We start from the raw sequence: 20,159 nt of genomic DNA, 5'->3' as shown, positions 1-20,159 counted from the left end.
TCTTGTCTCAAAAGATTCTTACAAGGACTTCACTGCTCTTCTTTGCTATTTAAACTAATGTTGCATTTGTCACAGACATGTTTGCATTTATGCAAACAGAATCCTGAAAAAGTATCTTGAGAATTGGTAACATAACTTCCTGATGAATTCCAGCAGATTTTGGATGATGAGTCAAGGGCAAAAATGTTCATTTAGGCTGAAAAGATAGTAAAGAGATTAACCCCTTGAACTTCTAAACACAGATCAGATTTAACTGACCTAAAGCAGCATTTGGAGCTTTGTAGACACAATATATTTGCATAATATTTTCTACTTTCGCCTCAGAATAAAGAATTACTAAATAAAAATGAAGAATTCCCATGGGAATTTTAATGCCTTTCTGTGGCTTTGTTTGAATAGCACCTAATTGCTTGTGCTGATTCACTATAGATTTGTTTTTAGTAGGAGGTCAAACATTATCTTATTTGTGTATGGACACAATTTGCATTGCCACTTTGCAGCCCCAAGGGCAAATTCTCATTTTAACAAAATTCACAGATCTACTTTTGTATTAGTTTTCACACAAATCCCCTCTTGGAATCCATGGTTACTAAAGGGAGTTGCCAAAAATAGCTTTTGGTAAAACCTGGGGAAAACAGAAAACATCTTTTCTTGAAGAAACTGACAAAACAGAAAATACATTGTGGGCAAAAATACTGATCTGTGATACATCTTTGTAGCTGGAACTGTGAACAGACACAATCCATAACTGAAAATATCAGATAAAGAACGCAGTATTCCATCTCAGTGTATATTAATCAGTTTGAATTCAACCTTATTTTTAAAGTAAATTGAGTTTCTAGTAAGACCAAATCAGGACTGGATAATGCAGTTGAGATTTACAGATGAACTTACATCTCTGCCCACATCTGTGCATACCACCAGGTACACTGCAAGTGTAGTTAGCTATTTCCTCTGCCTTTTCAAGCTGTAGTTTGGGAACACATGATCCGGCAATTTAGTGTTATGTGTGATTGTAAAAAATTCGATACTTCACATTGCAACTGTACTTTTGCCTCTAATTTGAATACCCTCAAAGGTTTCACAATTTTTCAAGCGACTAGAGAGCTTAGCAGACAATGACATCTTTGGCAATTGAAAGGAATAAAAAATTTAAAACAATGAACATAATATTTCATATGTAAAAAATAATGGAACCAAGCAAGAAAAATTATTCTCAATTTTTACCACATATATGGCATATATAGTTCCCAAACTCTTGGGTCTGATCTTTGTTTTCCTATCTTTCTCTTCCTGAGTTTCTCTCCTTTTCTCCCTTTTTCTCTGTCATCTAAAAATTCAGTGTCTTAAGGGTATTTAGTATTAGTTGGTCTGTAACCACCAGTATCTTTCTAAGAATTTTATGTGTGTATTATATTTTTCCCAGCAAGCTATTTTGATATTGCTGCTGGAATTATATAATATCTTTAACTCACAAATAAAACGATAATTATTATTTACTTTTCTGTTTGTTCTAAAATGCACGATTCAGGACCACACTGAATTAGCTGTTAACAGTACTGGGAGATGACACCCATTTCCATTAGAAAAGACTTTGGAAGATATGATATTTTTTGCTATGTACTTTCAGAGAACACTATAGACATCTACTCTTTCCCATATTCATGTGAACAACACACACACACACACACATCACACACATACACACAAAATCAACAAAACTAAAACTAAGCCACAGTCATTTACAAGGAATTTTATCCTCTAGATTCCCTAGTGTGTTTTACTACTCATGTTTGTCTTCCAAATTGTAAACATTGTAGGGAGGGGATTGTTTTGATATCTCCATCTTGTGCAAAGTCAAGAATAGTCATTTATGAGTAAATAAGCAGACAATTGTCAATTGCAATCATAAAACTTCTACACATATAGATATGAGCATCTGTCTTTTTGTAAACAATGTCTAAGCTTGTTCTTTATTCCATCAGTGGTGTGACCCTAAAATGACATTATCCCTTCTGGGAGGAACTTCCTTTTTTTTTTTTTTTTTCTTTCTTCTTTCTTCTTTTTTTTTTTTTTTTTTTTTTTTTTCTGGGGGGTGGGGGTGGGGGAATGAAAAATGCTAATGATGAATCAGTATTAATCCCACTGATTTGCTTTGTGATAGCATTAATCTTGATAAGCATAGTTGTTGTTAATGAGGCTGATGTAATTTTAAGGTTTTGTTTCAAGGACATTTACAATAACATCACTAATCTACCCACAATTCTGTGTAGAGAACTTAGTGACAGTAATAAATAAATAAATAAATAATCATTTTCCTTTATTATTAACTGAAAAATGCATAAATAAAATTGTAGGCTAAAGTTTTAAAATTGGTGTATGTTTCGTTGGAGAATACAGTGCCCTTGGAGATTTTTAGTACTTCAGCCTGTGATATATTGTGGCAAAACATACAAGAGACAAGTGAGATAGAAAACCAATAATGTTAAAGCACGATCATCCAACATCTACTATTAGGAATGCATTCCTCAGATAGCAGAGTATGTCTCTTGAGACCATTCTGAAAGCAGGGCAAGCAAATAATTGGTATAAGCATGTATAATCTGGCATATCTGCTCAACTCTGGCATTCTAGATGGGACTGTTATAAAGGATGAGAAAACTCTTATAAGACTTTATCTCCTGTTCATGATTCAGTCAGATTTAAATTACTTTGTTTGAAATGTTATATATAGATGAAGAAGGTTTCAGGTTGCTTTTTCTTGACAAAACCTCAGCCAGAATAGTTCAGTTTCATCTAGGTCTCAAAAATCAAACTCGGGAAAATTACTATCTCTGTGCATTAAAAAAATAAACTCCTCTGCAGCTCCTCTGAGTATTCCATCCACATTCAGGCAGATACAAATGCTCTTAAAAGTTTTCACCTTCCAATAGGAAAAAAAATTCAGCTAACACTGCCCAAAGCACTTGCTAGGGTACAACACCACAAACCTCCTAGAGAATTGTATCTATCCTTATGGAGCAATTCTTTTTAGCCTTTGACTAAAGGAATAGAACTGTCTTTTCCAATAAATGCTCATTTCAGGGATTTTATGCTACAACAGGACCTTTCCTCCCAGTGGTCTTCTAGAGAGTGTAAGAATGAATAAATTTGATTGAATACAGGGCGAGAGTAAATTATCTGGTTACAAAAGAGGATCAGAGCATCCTCATAAGGGAATGGATAATACTTGTCCAGGCTGCAAACATGAGGGAGGTACAGAGAATTCATATGGAAAAGAGTAGACAGATCAGAAGCATTTGCACAAGTAATGCCAAGCTAAAGCTGCCTTTGGACATAAGCAATGCTAATGAAGGCTCAGAGCTCCCATTCTCCATCTGCTCTCTCACTGAGGGTACTAGTGAAGCTTTACTGCCTAGAGCTCGACTTGCAATAGGCTGTGGAGCTCCTAGCCCAGAATATCATGCCAGTGCTGAATGTTTGGTACCTTTGTGAAACTCAGCTGCTCCCACAGACAGGGTTGCTGGCATTTTTAGTAAGGAAATTTAGAAATGAAATCTTGGTCTGGAGCATAATGTGAAATTAATGATTTGTCTTGATCTGTTGGGAAATAATTTCTTTTCTTAGACTGGCAGAATAAATAGTCATTGAGATCACATCCTGGAAATCAGAATATTTGGGTTGCCTTCTGTCCTTAAACCTATTTTCAGCAGAAGCAAAACCAGTGCTGGAGATACACAACTTTAGTGTATATTAGTTTGGGAATTACAGTTCACAGAATCCCCAAGACCTGCTAGTATTGCGCTTGTACAGTAAACAGCAGAAACTTTGACCTATGTGGAAATTAAGACATAGAAAAAAATAACTAACTTTTAGTCAAAAAAAAAAAAGTTGGAACAATTCTATTTGTGGTTTGAGTTTTATAAAATGGTAGCAAAGAACTTCTTCAGCAATGAATAGGCCATTTGGGTTTGCACAGTACTTGCTAGGAAAAAGTCTGACAGTGATCTAGAGGATATTTTTTGATGGATAAGTTTGCGACCCTGCATGACCCCGACATTTTTTGTTGTTGTTGTATGGGATAACTGCACTAATGCACTATACTGCACTTAAAGATTACCAGCTTTTTAGACAGAAATATTTTTCCAAAACTATTATAAAAATGATAGCAGTATGTAAAGGAAGAAAAAAAGCATTCCTGAAATATTATTGGATTTTACCATATGCACGTGCAATTAGACTTATCTAGCTCTGTCTTATGTTATGTACACATGGAGGAATAAGGAAGAGGTTGATAGCCAAGCTCTTAGTTTCATGACAAGAATGAAAGTAGTCGCCTGTAGTTGAGTTATAAGGTTGAATATATACAGGGAGATACAAATTCTCACAGTAAGAATGTATGTGCCTTTGGAAGTGCCTTATATATTTATTTATTAATTAATAATCATTAATCACTAGGTACAGAAAGAGTCAGATAGTTACAATCTAGAAAAGTAAGCTCTAATTTATTATGAACACTTCATCACCAAAATCAGAGGAAGGCTATCCCACTGCTGCTATTTTAGATCACTGACTTTTCAATTACTGCAGATTGCTCTGGAATTTCTGGAGCAGAGATCAGCCAATATGATGCTACTGTGGTTTCATTTCTCACTTTCAGAAATCTGTGTTATAGTAAGAATTGAATTTTAAAAGGGAGGAATGGGCAGACAGAGACAGGGAAACTTAGATTAAGATGCTGCCTAGTTGCCAACCTTTTTATGAGCGTTTTTTGTGTGAATGTGGCATTGAGATGTGGCATTAATGTTCAGAATTGCCCATAGAAAAAGATATAATGTTTATAGTTGTTGAACATAGTATGTAAATTTTTTTTTTACATGAGGTAAGGAGAAATTAAAGCATGCGGCACATTCTTGATAAGCTTTGTAGGCAGAACAGGCAGAGACAGTTTCTGCCTCCTAGAGTTTAAAGGGAGATTATTCACAGAAAGGAAATGGACTTCTTGCATATTCTGATAGTTACAGTTTTAAACCATAATACAGGAGTTTCAGGTTAGATGTTAGGTGAAGATTCTTTACTCAGAAGGCACTGAGGTGCTGGCACAGCTGCCTAGAGAAGGTGCTCAAGGCCAGGTTGGATGGAGCCCTGGGCAGCTGAGCTGCTGGGGGGGCAGCCCTGCCCATGGCACAGGGTTGGGTTTAGGCACACTGTGAGGTCTCTTCCAACCCAGGCCATTCTTTGATTGTGCATTTTCATGACAGAAGATAGACATGAAGTTGCTCACAACATGTATTAGTTTGACATCTTATATTTTCCAGTTTGTCGCTTCCTCCAATATTCTGTGGTTTCACAGGATGTACTGTATATATATATACAGAAAAATAATGCTGTATAAATGAAAACATAAATAATACGTGGTAATGTATACAAATTGGAGTGTACTAATTTATCCATAAGCACTGTTTGATCCACAATTTAAAGCACAGATTTAGGAATATATGAAGACTAAGAATGAGCAAATGTATTTTTAGATCTCACCATTGCCCTTTCTGTTTTGCACCTACCTTTGCAAAGAATATATACGCAAAAATAAAAACAACAAACAACCAAAAGAAAACAGATTTGATTTGCATCCTCTAGTATCTTTCACCGTGGAAATAAATTATTAATCCAGCAAAACTCTTAAATATTATAAAAGCAAAACATTATTCAGAGTAATAAAATCAGGAAAAAATATTGTATGGATTCTTTTGAGATGCTGTACATACTATAATTACTACCTATGTGGAATAAAATAGTATATCTTTAGCTTGCAGAAAACAGTATGACTCTCCTGACATGGGTAAACTCCTAAATGCATGTACAACATAATTACTTTTAAAATATGTGTTCAGCTGCTCTATACAGAAGTCTGCTGAGCTCCAGTACTGCAATGTGAATGTTAGAAGTTAATGACCAGCCTCAGGTTTTTTAAAAGTAGAAATGGTGGCTTAAAAAAAAAAAAAAAAAAGCACACATCATTCTTTTCTTCCATTGAAGAAATACAAAGCCTGTCTTTCTTTGACCATTAATTGATGCAATCCTTTGCTACAAGAATCACAGAGAACCAGAAAGCATTTGCAGACAGCTGGTCCTATGATGACCATCATTTTTCCATAATGGATAACACAGGATATCTAAAGTCTAAGCTTCGGTCCATCACTACAGTAACCTAGTCATGTCACGTTAGACAAAGAACATTTAGGATTTCCTTAATTTCACTAGGAGTTAACCTGAGTTAAAACTAATCCTCTGATGATATATAACCTGGATCAAACCTCCAAGACGTTCAGCTCTGTAACTACATGTTACATGCTGGTGTAAGGGAATGAGCAGTGAAAGGATGAGAAAAAGGTCCTAAGTGAAAAACATACAGGTTCTTTTGGTACCTGCATGACTTTTCATCCCTTGTTACATGACACATCTCAATGATGTGGAGCCTCATTTGGAACTGTCTGTGTATCTGATGGAGACACAAAACATTTCCAGAAATTCCACACAGAATTTCATACATCACTAGGGTAAAAATATCTAACTTGAATCTCATGGGATTCCTAGAGAAAACTAAAGATTTGCCCCATCTACTTTAGTTTTATTTCGCCTCCATTTTGTTCCCCTACAATTTCTTCTTTATTCCTTTCCCTGTTTTGAGTTAAAGGCTATTTTACCTCTTTCTCTTTCTCTTTCTCTTTCTCTCTTTCTCTTTCTCTTTCTCTCTTTCTCTTTCTCTTTCTCTTTCTCTTTCTCTTTCTCTTTCTCTTTCTCTTTCTCTTTCTCTTTCTCTTTCTCTTTCTCTTTCTCNTTTCTCTTTCTCTTTCTCTTTCTCTTTCTCTTTCTCTTTCTCTTTCTCTTTCTCTTTCTCTTTCTCTTTCTCTTTCTCTTTCTCTTTTTCTCTTTCTCTTTCTCTTTCTCTTTCTCTTTCTCTTTCTCTTTCTCTTTCTCCTTCTCTCTCTTTCTCATTTTCTTCTCTTTCTCTTTCCTTTTTTTTTAATTCTCTTTTTTTTTTTCTTTTTTTTTTTCCTTTTTTTTTTCCCCATTCTTTCCTTCTTTTGGAATTTGAAATGAAGAGCTAGGAGCTTACAGTTTATTGCAAATATGTTCTGTCATCATGAACATTATTCCTATTATAAATACATAAATATATAAAATATAATAAAAAAATATAAAGACAGAATAAAACTGCAGAATAAAACCATACTTGAAAAGAGGTTGATCTGGCCTTTTGACAGCTTCAAGGCTCTCCACAGCATGTTTCAGTGACTTCCAGTAGGAGTATGTGGCTCTGGTGACTAATTGCTAGAATACAGCTTTAAATATATTATAGTTTAAATACAGAGAATCCCTCTTAAACCATCATCTAGGTGGAATGAACCAAAGGCACCATATTATAAGCCACGTGTGTGAAAAACATATGTGATTTTTTTTTCTGGAGACCAACTGGTTTAAATCAGCTTCTGAATTCTGCAGCACAGCAGCTACTGCACGACTTAAAAGGATAAGGACAGAAGGGCTCAGTAACACTATATTGTGTCACTGTCCAATTAAGAAAAGCAAAATAAAGTTCCTGAAATAGCTTTCAATTAACACTTATTATGTGCCATAGTATATTTAGTTTCTTAAAGGACCATTAATTGTTAATATACTGCAATTAGCCCTTAAGTATGTGATTAATATTCTGTTAAATGCTTATTTAATGTTATTTGGCATTCATTACCAATGAATAGATTTCTAATTGAAGGCTGCTTCTTCCTTAGCAGAATGACTGATCTCCTTTTGCCCCTTCCATGATTGCTTTCTGCTATTTGTTTTTCTTCAGACCATTACCTTTAAGGTTGTAGGATTATTCTTCTCCTTGTAGTTCACTCAGCTAAGCAGAAAATAATCAGTTTTTTAGTCCATAATACCTATTCATAAAAGTGTGCTGGGATTACAGATGCATCAAAGCACACCAAATTTCATTTGCCAAAATAGATCTTAACCCCACTGCACACCGTTTAATGAAATAATAGAGTAAAATGTTCATAGCCTCTTATTTTCCAGATACTTCCACCTTTGTTCCTTTCCTCCACTCCCTTCTTCCCCAGACTCACCAGTTGTAATACATGTGAGCAGGGCAATCAAGGTAGACTAAATACAAAAGCAAATAAGTATGGTAGTATGACTGTTGGATCAAGAAAACTTTTAAATTGCTTTCCAACATGATGTTTCTACGCTACGATATACAACGTCAATACATAATGGAGGGTCTGTGAGAATTATGAATCATACCACTCTCAAAAGTTTGGCACATGATGGTTGGCAGTGATATTCACAATTGTCCTCTTGTTCTAAACTATGAAAAGAAACTATCAAGTCATTTGTTGCATGCCCAAACTGAGATATGTGAAAGAAAACCCACTATTCAACATCGGAAATAATATGTACCTTGAAAGTCCAGCCACCCTGAAGGTGTCTCCTGATATGTTGGCAAAAATGATTAATCCTAAAGCACTGTTTAAAAGGACCATTAGCTGCACTCCTTTTACTGGGTGGTCAAAAAACAAACAAATCCAGTAGCATATATTCCAAAGATTTTTCTTCAAACTTTGGATATTTCCACTTCTGTTTCAGATTGTTCCAATCAGCAAGAAGATGACTAAGAAAGAAAAGTGTAAGAAACAAGATGGATATAAAATTTTTCTCAAATTAATCATATTATCACATTATTCTTTAACCAGCTAAATGAGATGAAAAATCTCTTGGTTGTACATCATAAAAAATTAAAATGTACAGTGCATTTATTTAAAAAGTGAATGGATAAACTAGTTCTTAGACAGTAAAAGCAGAAGTTGTTTTCCATTTCTGGTTTACATGTATATCCCCTTTCATTCAGCAGCAGTCCCTGTGCAAGACGTTCCAGTGGTCCAAGGAAAACACGCTACTGGGGAGAACAGTAGTAGTATTGAGGCCACCCTTGGGCAGCAAACAGGTAGCAGGAAGAAGGTGCAGGGTTAGTCCGGGAGGGAGGCAGCAGGACTTGGGTAGCAGGCTCAAGCTAGGCTGTCAGCAAGCAGGACTTCTGTAGTGAGGGATCTGATGGCAGACACCTTGTTCTTCAGCATGCAGGTCTCAGGTCATGAGGAATCTGTTGTCAGAAACCCCCTGGTTCTTCAGCATGCAGGTCTCAGGTCATGAGGTATTTGTTGTCAAAAACATAAATTTGTGGTTGCTGATCCCTCTTTTTATCCTCCTTTTTTCCTGCCTATGTGACATCCCTGGGTGCTTGGGTAAGAGTCATGTGCAGCACCCCTTGAGATGGCCATCTTCCTCAAGATAAGCCCACACAAAAGCCTGGACTTGTTCATTTGTGTCCTTCAGCAAGCTTTGAGGAAATGTTATAAAAGAATGATCTCTTACACAGGCCACTGAAAAAGAAGCTTACCGGAAAAGCAGTAAGGAAGAAGTCTAGACTCAAGATCTTCCCCTATTTCCTGTCACAAAAAATGAAAAGAGTTGTAAAGTGCAAGAACTTTCCAGTTGAACTGAGTCCTATATTGTTAGAAGTTAAGTATACATATTCATTTATTGAAAAAAAGGTCAAATCAAACTGGTAGAAGGAAGCTTTCAAAAGAGTAAGACTACAGTCTGTTAGATAAAGATCTAAAACCATTTTTCAATCAGATTCACAAATCTCTTGTAGTGCTCACTCATGTATTTATGGATAGTTGTCTTATGACTGTTATGATAGGTTGAGCTTGGAATTCTTTCAGGATTTGTCCATGTTTCTATCCATGCTGTCTAGCTATATAAAGCCAAGGAAACTACCCCAATGTTAGCACCCCATCCAATTATTCTCTTGGTATTTTGTGGTCTGAACTCTTTAAAACATGAATGTTTTGACCTTGATCTCCAGATTAATTTAATCAGCAACACTATTAATAAACAACAATTTGGCTTTGGGGGTCAGTGCAGCCAGGGCTACTCTTCCTGGTTACATGTTCATAGCTAGTTTGTTTGCATGAAGATTGATTCTGCAGTGTTTTAAACAGGTCATTCACTTTGTGTTGCCTCTCAAAACTTGACCTAAATACATTGCTTTAAGCACTTTTATTTAAAAAAAAAAAAAAAAAAAGGAAAAGGAAAAAAAAAAAAGTTTCTCACTCTAATAATATATCACTGACAATCGATTTGTTGTTAATTGTGATTATCCCACTTCAGTAAACAGAAGGCACTGCAGTATTCATTCTCTTGATTTGTACCTGTCTACTATGGGTTAATGGTGTGGTTAAAAAAACATTCCACACTGAGTTTACAGCATCAGAAAAGCAATATTATTCAGGGACTGTCTTTTATGTCAGGCTTATTCTGATGTATTCAACTTATTCTGATGTAGCTTAACATCTGGAAAGAATATTAAACTTAGCAAATACAAATAATTATATTTCAGCAATGCAAAATATTCTAGTGATATTTATTTGCCTCTTCACTCTCTCTATAACTTTGTACACCTTAACTTGTTATCTTTTTTTTTTTTAAGGTTACATTTGGCATTTTAATACCTTTGAACATTCAAAAAATGCCCCAAAGAGTACTGTTTTCAGGTGGTTAAACATTTCAAACTAGGACTTCCAAATGGCTGCATAAGTTTTGAGTGATCTCGTGTCATTACTTTATACCTTCCTCTGACCCTTCTTCTATTTTTATTATATGCTTCATGGCCAAATTCAGCACAGGGATATAGCCTGCACTTAATTATAGCAGTACTGAATTGGGATTTTAGCATCCTTTGACCTGCCATTTAATGATTGTTGCCTATTACCTTTTCAAGCTTTCACCTCATGAAATTTAGTATTTATTATAGAACCACTCAAAATGCATCTGTCCTACATAACTGCATCCTTACACAACTAAATTTCTCATGACTAAACTGGGAAAGAGACATTCAAGACTGTATCAGTTATGAATCCTGACTGCACAATTGCAACCATCTTAAAGTGAAGAAGAAAATATAGTGGTTAGCAATACTAATTTTAGTTAGAAGATGTGGATTTTATTTTGAAAACATTTAAGACAAAGACTGTTTTCACATATTTGCTTGGTTTATTTTTTTTTTCCCTTTTTGGAAGAAAAAATGATTTTGAGAAGATGCTTAGATTTGTCAAGTTGATTCTGCATAAATCTGCAGAACACATGCAACAAAATGTTAAATTCCTTTTTTATTACAGTTTCTATGGAGGAATAGTACTAAGATACATTAGAGAAAAAAGAGAGCTATTATATATATATCCTACATTTCAGCTGAATATTAAGCCCTCCAGATTCTCACATGAAAGACCACTGTGAAAAGAGAAAAGAGGGCACAGCAGGCAGAAAGATACATTTCCTAGCAATATACTTTTGATAGGACATGCAGCATTTTATTATACTTCAGATGGTCTGTTATATTTTCCCCAAATATGAAAACAAGCTCAGAATAAAATAAACAATGTCTTCCAAACTAAGTGGATTATTTTTTACAATGTAGAAAACAAAAAACAAAAAACAAAAACCCAAACCAACAAAAAAAAAAGACAAAAAAAACCTCAACAACAACAACAACAACAACAACAACAACCAAAAAAAACACCACAAACAATGTAATACAAGTACTGTACTAATAATGCTCATGTAAATCTTATTCCATGTTTGTCCTTCATGATGCCAGCACATAACTATGGTAGACCTCCTACTTTTCAAAGAGTGACACTCAAAACTAGCTATTAGCTTGCTCTGTGCTCTTTTGACCAAGGCTTTTTTCACAGACATTTGCTTTATGTTCTCATTATTTGGAATCAGCAGCAATTTCAAGGACATGTGTATATGTCTTTATTTCAAAATCTAATCAGTGGCTGTGGCCCACCTTCAAAGTCAAGTTTCTCACGCAGATGCAATTAGAATGGACAATGGCCAGGAGATAGGAAAGAGCATTAAAACAAAAGCAAAGGCAGAAGCTAAAACCAGTCTAAAGCACTTTAAAAAATATGTATATATTAATTATTTTGGCACAGTATGGAAGCATTTAACAAACAACTCCAACATAACCTCTCTAATAAGTGATAAAAAATAATAACATAGGAAGAAAAAGTGTCCTTTTTGAACTTGAGAAAATAGAAGGAGTCAAGGATAATTCACATTCTCTTCCACTTCACATTCCCAGTCCCCACACTTCTATCTGTATGCCTGAGTAAACTCTGGATTTCATGGCAGGTTTAAAATGCAAAGTTAAGCAGAGCTGATCAGTTAGCCTTCATTTTATTGTAGATTGTCCCTAGAACGTTTGCATTTGTTCTTTTGTTTGCTTTTGGTTAAGAGCTGAGCTCTCATGGTTCACCCAGATGTGCTCTAGAGTCTTCCGTCCTTCCAACTAATCACCTGACAGCAGTGATTGTATAGTGTAATTAAAAGTCAATGCTAGCTTTTGGGATACAGGCTATAATAAAAGAACCATCTGAAATCAGGGCTTAAATAATGAAAGGTTCAGGGACATGTAGGCTGGTATTTGTTATGCATTTTAATAGAGGAACTTTGCAGCTAATTGGAGGCTAACTAAACCCTTTGGACACATTTCAAGTCACGTCAGTGTTTTCTTGTCCCTGAGGAATCTGATAGGCCATGAAGCTTAATATTGCTTTTTTCTATCTTAATTACCACATTGAGTTGTGCTAATGTAGGTTTACTTTAGAGGCATGTGTTATGATTATAACAGAGGAAGGAGTTTCTACTGCAGGCACCATAATCTAGTTCAAATATCTCTCTATCTGCAAACAGTAGAAGAAAAACAAAAATTAAAGACCAATGTTCTTCTGAGACTAATGTATGCTCATGCACTCATGCATATATATTTTGAGAAGGTATGTCACCATGACCTGGTAGTTCACAAACAAGGTCTCCATTATTCTACATTTGAGGCATTATTACACCAGTTTTTTTTTAATCATATTACACCTTTTTTTGGCTGCCACAGGACTTGGCCTTTGTATGACAGAATCTTTCTGGTGGCACCAAAGAGACTCATCAGTTTTAGATCTGTCAAGCCTGTGAATGGAAATCTGTAATGTGCAAGGTTGTTTCAATTGCAAACATGTGGCTAACGAGGAAAAAGTCATTATGACAGTCTAATTTATTTCCTGCTTGTAGAATTTGTGCAAACACTGGTCAGTGAACCAGTAGGCTAACCTTCATAGTTTGGGCTGAAATTAGAGTGGAGAAGCACTTTTAAAGGAAAATGAAATCCAGATCTGTTGATTTTCTTGAATGTCAATAGAAAAAGATAAATGATACTGCAAAAGTCACTGGCAGGAAGAAGCTCGTATTTGTGATGGTGGTATGAATTCATGTCTTTTTTAAGGAATAAAAGAGTTGAGCTTAAAAAAAATTTGTTCTTCATTTTTGGAAGAATTTAGCAATTAAAATAACATGAAAACCTTTTTCTTTGAATCTAGAGGGATAGTGGTTTTTCTGAGTATATACAGAGAGAAATCCAATTTACAGGGTACTTCTCTAGTATAAGTAGATGTTGATACTTTTTTTTGGTCAAGAATTCTACTAACAGCATGCATGCACTTCTCACTGACTTCTTATCTTTCCCTTTCCTGCCACCAAAATTCAAATAAGTCGTATATAAACTGCCCATATGCACAAATATTATAATTCATAAGACTTTCATAGCTACTTAAACCATATTTCAGAATACGAAAAATAAATAGGTACAAAGTTTCTTTGCTTTTTTTCTTTAATTTTTGGTTTTGAAATGTCTATTAATGAAGGTAATTGACCTCTGATCTTTAAATGTCACCATGCACTGTTGAGCAACTCAATAAACCTTATAAGGTTCTGTCCACTATTATGATCAATACAATCTTAGTAAAACAAAGAGAGATAAACCAAAAATCTTAGATTGCTAGATGCTCTCATAGGTATGCTGTACCTCTTTCAAGATCAGGAGACAAAATAGATTTTGACTGGTTTTCCAACTGTCTTCGCATCTCCTTGACCTTCAAGGAGGAGTCTGAAAAGGCTCAAGTTACTGGAAGTTCAAACCTTTCTGTAACTTCTGTGATCATTCTTCTTGGGGAAAGAGGGTTGCTGTTTCTTTGCAGTTGTTTGGTAGGGCTTGTTGTTAGAAAGATGATGAATAACCTGATCACCTCAGGTGTTTAGGCTGTGTGCAGAGAACGACACTGAATAAAATGATTCTTCTGGGTAGTGGATGACAGAGAGTGTGAAAAACAACAGAAAATGGCATTAGAGGTGAAGAATGTTAGGACAGGGAAATGTTCTTAATAAGGAGGTTGTCTCCAGTCATTTACTTGGTCATTGCTGCAAAAGGCTGCCTTTTTGTTAAGGCATCACTTGCTTGTAGAGTCAGAGAAATAACTCCAAGTTACCTTTCCTTGTCATCTCTTTCCTGATCGTTCATCCTCTTCTTTTATCTTTGCAAGTCAAGACCACAGCTGTTCTTTCTGTTCCACTGTCAGTACTCTTTCATTTCACATTCTCACACAGTCCAGCACTGAGTATTTTGAGTGCTGACACACTCCTTCTGCTACTGCTTTTTGAAAACACTCTTGCCAATAAAAAAAATAGCCTGAGTATTAAAAAAGGAAACAAATTTACTGGAAAAAATAGCAGAACAAATGTGCAGGTGATATGTGAGAAAATACTGTCAAAAACTTTAAGATGAATCCTAGCAAGTATAATTAGTAGTAAATCATCATACTTTTATTTTTCAGTTTGAGATAATCCACTTGTCATAGTAAAAAAACATGATATATTCCACATTCGATAGAGAAAATTAGCTATACTCAAATGTTTGTCTGTGCATGCATAAAATTCTTTGTATTATATATACGCCATCTATTATATATAAAAACATAGGTTATATTTTACCATTCCTCATTTTAAATTAGCATTCATAACAGATGAGCCAAATTGTCTGTGATCAGTTCTTTTTTACATTATTAGTCTTTCTTACCTTTACAAACTTGCCTTTTTCTGAAACATACTTTTTTGTATTCTGTGTAATAGAAAGCTTTTCTCTCTGCTTCTTATTTTTGAGTTCATTCACATATTCTTTGATGTGCTAAGTCAGCTAGTACATGTCTACTCATCTGCAGTAAATGCCTTCATGCTTACTTTGCTTTCCTTTTCTGGGCTTCTGATAGTTTGTCCTTCTTATAAATTGACAGATCCATAATAATGTAATAATTTATGTTTCCATTATTTGCATTTCTTTGCCTGTTCTATTTTCCTCTGGATGGAACAATCACCATCTGCCTAACTTTCTTAATTATTATTATTCCATAATTCTATTTTGATTTCAACACTGACTTGTAAGATATAATTACAGAATAATTTGTATTTATTTCACCTCTTCATGTATGAGTTTAGGAATTTAAATTTTTTTACCAAGTAGTATCAGTTTAGTTATTCTTTTGATGAATAGGTATAATTCCATGATTCCTAGACCTATCTTTCTTCCCTCTCTGACGGCTGATCAGCTTGTTAACATAGAATTCTTTTATTTTCTAGCATTTCAGTAGCTATTAACATCTGCTTTGTGACTGGTAGCTGATGTCTCTGTCTCAATCCTCAAACATAACTAAAGGATCAAGAAAAGCAAAGATAATGAGAATGGCTGATATAACATCATACTGTGATTGTGTCTGAGCAGTGCTCAAAAGTCATCTTGGCAGCTTATATTTTCTTAGATACCTTTTAAGTAATCAGTTACCTTTTTCACTGTCTCACCTCCAGTCTTCTGATACTCAAACTTTTGTCATAGACTGGGAAAAAGGTACTTTCTGTGGAAATCTTTTTTCCACTTGGGAAAATCCCTTCCTCTTTGAAAATAATTTATGCAGATTGAAACAAGTTCATACAGCAAAGAAAATGCTAATTATGTAGGTATATATATGTATGAAGTTATTTCACAGAAGTGTCTGTTGGTTAAGCAAACACTCCACCTTTTAAGTATTATCTGGGACAATGTTATAGAGGTCTTATTAAAAGTCTCCTGGCTACAAGTATAACGGTTTTGTTTTTTTTTTTAAAAAAACCACTCTTGGAATAATTAAAAATAGTGCACTATATATTCCTGTATCACAGACATCTGCATCAGTGCCGTATGGACTTGTGTTCTCAATGCTCTGGGTTTTTTTCTGTTTTCATAATGCAATTTACACAATTAGGTCTGATTTAGAGTGTAATCTCTCTCTAAGAGAGATTAAATAACCTTCTGGATTTTTTTTTCTCTATAAAATGATCAGAAAGGGAAAATCCATTCCCTCAACCCTAGGGGGCTGGGTAAAAAATACCAAAATGCACCTTGCACTCTTTCTTCATTGGTCTCCCCTTTTGTGAAGCAGATGGCTCTGTTCCAGTAAGTTTGAACAGACAAATGGGAAGAAAGAGCAGGTTTATAGTATCTGGTGATCCTTTTCCTCTTCCTACCTCCCATTTTACTTAATCTTTGAGAACTGTGTAAGCACTCCATGCTTTTATCCTCACAGGCTGAATTTTACTTTCAGTACAGCTGAGCAAAGGCAAAGAAAACCCAATCCCTGGTGAACTTCCAAGCAGTTTTCAAAATATTGGTGCTGCTTGATAATTTTTCATACCTGCTAAGCAAAATGCCGGATGTTGTTGATGTAAAGACAAATAAAACCTAATAATAATCTTAAATGAGCAGAAGAATTGTTAATGAAATATGTTGTATCTTTTTTTTTTTTTTTTTTTTTTTTTTTTTTTTTTCCTTTTTGGAGCAGGAAGCAGGATCAAAAGACCTAATCATCACAAATATTTTCTTACAGAATATTCTAGGGCACAGTGGTATGTCACTTTGAAATAAGATGATAGATATAGCATTGCTTATCAAACCAATATGATTCAATCTCAAGCTGCCATGCAGAGCTTTATATAAAGGCAACACGCTCATGGAACAGGTCACATACAGTTTTATATGCAAGAAGTAAGATCTGAAAAAAATCAATTCCATGCTTGATCAGAAGCAAGTGTCAAGAGAAAGAAGGTAAGAAGCCAAGACAGGCAGAATATGCTGTGTATATTTGAGATGAACAATAAAACAAGCTGGTTCTATTAGTCAGTTCAGCTCAGTAACAGTTTTCTACAGCATGAACTGAATGGTCAGGTTCCCAGATATGAATAATGAACACAGCTTCGAAATACTGTTTTAGCAGAGAAAGAAAAGAAAAAGCAAACATACAGAGACAATGAATGGGCAACATCAAGAGCATCAAGAGTCAATTGCTGGAATGTCATTGATCTGTCATGGCTGCAAAATGTCCTTGAAGCAGAAATATGATCTTCCCTTTTTAGCCACTACCATTGTTATCTTATTTTTTCATTCTATTTATAGCGTACCACGTCTGCTGAACTGTATTGTAGTAGTGAGGATTTATGCTGAGTATGATATTGGTACTGGTCACTGCTCTTATTATGACACAGTTTCTACTGTGGGCGATGCTGATGGAGGATCTGAACTAATATTAGGGGCAAAACGATACTTTTTTTTTTTTTTTTTTTCTTTTTCCAAAAAGTTGACTATCTAAATGCGGAAAATATGTGGAAGAATGTCTTAGAGAGACAAGCTGAATGGCTACAACTTCACCTGCACTTAAGTCCAGATGGCAAAATTTTGAGAGGGGGCACAGTTACTGATGTTCTTCAACCACGTGGTCAAATTAAATTCTGCATCATGGAGAGCAAGACAGGGTAAACAGAATCACAGATCTGCATAATTTAGTTCAAGACATATGCACAACATACGTATAAAGAAAGAAAGTGAAGTATACAGCATTCAACCCTGAGGATTATGAAACAAGTACAGTGGAGTGCATCAGTATAAGTATTAGCCCGCTATCTCAAGGTGATAATCAGCTGATGATTTCCTAGCCAGTGATAATAAACATTATACTAATGTTTGGGGAAAGTACCATGATACTGCATCATACTATTAAGTTGAAGTGGTTATTTCATTAATAAAGTGTGATGTTATTCTTCAGCAAAACAATCAGAACAAATATAGTTACAAATATAGGGATAATTTCCAAGACACGATTCCGAACTGAAATTCAATAAATAATCTCTAAGTTGAGTGAAGGGCTAAAAAAACACTAACTTTGTTAACATCAGTCATAGCATATGGAAGACTGCCAAAAATTTGTAGACATGTAAATTAATCTGGAGTTAGATTTTTGAAACAATCTTTGTTAAATTCTGCTATAACTTGGACATTTATTTGTCTACACAATGTCTCTATATATTCATTATTCAAAACAAACAAACAAACAGTGTTATCTGTGATATTCTGGGGGTCAGGAAAGAAATGCAATGGATGTCCTGAAAAATGACATGGATTAATGATTTGTTATATAGATATATAACTGCCAACTTTTGAGAATTTAGAACTAGAGCCTCTGGCAGAAAATTCACAAAAATGAGATAACAAATACAATTCTGTACTCTCTAAACTACTACCCTGAATACAAATTAGTCAATATTACTGAGTATCATATTTATTAGTGATTGACAAGTCCATTAGATCAAGGTGAGAAGCTGGCTTCCTTCAGATTCAGTGTATTGTAAGTCTAGCTATCACACTTAAAAATAACAGCATATCCATCTAGTGAAAACTGAGGAGAGGAAGACAGAGTGGCAGACCGCAACTTAGAATTATTTACTAACAATTAACATTCATAATAGAAATATTTTTGCACATAGGCCCTAAAATGGTTGCTAGTGCCTAGAAAACAGACATTATTTCCATTTTTCAGATGAGAACTGATAAATGACCCATATAAAGTGATTAATATTAAGCCTATATAGTAAGGCACTGTAAAAGAGCAGAGATTAGATTTTTGCTTCCTTAACAAAGAACACTGTCAAATGAAGAAGCTATGCAACCATGCACTGAAAGCTGTTAACAGAGAACATAGGAAGGACAAAGACTTTGCTACCTCCAGCAGGCACTGATAGTAAAGGAAAAAAATCTCATGCAGAGGAGCATTATCTCCAGAAGGATTCAATTATTTTTCTTTCTGACCTCACCTTACAGCTCCACAACTGCGGATGTAAAAGGAACAACAGCTTCCTAACGTTACAGTTAATTTCTGAACAAGATTTCAGTAGCTAGAGGCAAAGATCAATTTATAAAAAGATAACATTTAAATTTAATTTTTCCTTTCTGTACAGATAGGAGAGACAGGAAAGAGATTTTTTCAATATGTCATGATGTTTTCCTTACTGAAATGGCACTAGTATATGTCTTTGGGGCACAGTGTAATCTTTTTATTATATGTATATATCCTTGTATTCTGATCATTAGCTGAACCACTAGGTACTAACAAACACTAATATAGCTGAAATGTTAGATCATAATTCATATTAATATCACCAATAATAAAATAAGGAACAAAATCTGAACAATGAGTTATTTGACCAAAATTTCCATTTGATTCATTCTCTCCCATTTCCCTCCTCTGGGGCAAACTGTAGCCATTTTTGACATAATTTTCTTCCTGAAAGCCTAGCCATTTAAGTTTATTATATTTAAGTTCCTGTGTTTTGTACTTGAGTAGATAAGGTCAGAATGGTAATTTTAGGCTTTGGAGGGAAATTATTAAGCTTTGTGACAGCCTTCAGCTCTCTGTAGAGTTATATCTACAGTGTTGAACCAAAGTCAAATTGATGACTGAAGTATTAACTCACTCAATGAGCACAGTATAGTAAAAACCCCAGGCCATATGATGTTAGTGAACGCAACTGCTGAGCCATCTTACAAGTTACTTGCTAAATAGTTTGAGCTAACAGTATCCATCACTAGTGCTGATATTCACCTAGTCTCTTCTGCTCCAGAACAGAAGAAATGTGGCAGTGCATGCAAGGTTTTTTTTAAAATGTCTGATCTCTTCCTCAGAAAAAAACCTTGACTCTCTTAAAATGTTGTCCTTTTGAATTGACAGTGAATTGTTATCAAGTACATTGGAAGCTCTTTCATTTTCTTTACTCTGCTCTTTTTGCCACTGTTATGGGTGTGTTTTAATTTAACAGACCCTTGGGTGAAATGGTACCAAATAAGGGGA

The sequence above is a fragment of the Coturnix japonica genome, chromosome 2 (genome assembly GCF_001577835.2).
Source record: "Coturnix japonica isolate 7356 chromosome 2, Coturnix japonica 2.1, whole genome shotgun sequence".
NCBI classification, from domain to species: domain Eukaryota; kingdom Metazoa; phylum Chordata; class Aves; order Galliformes; family Phasianidae; genus Coturnix; species Coturnix japonica.
Note: the sequence above shows the minus strand (reverse complement) of the source record.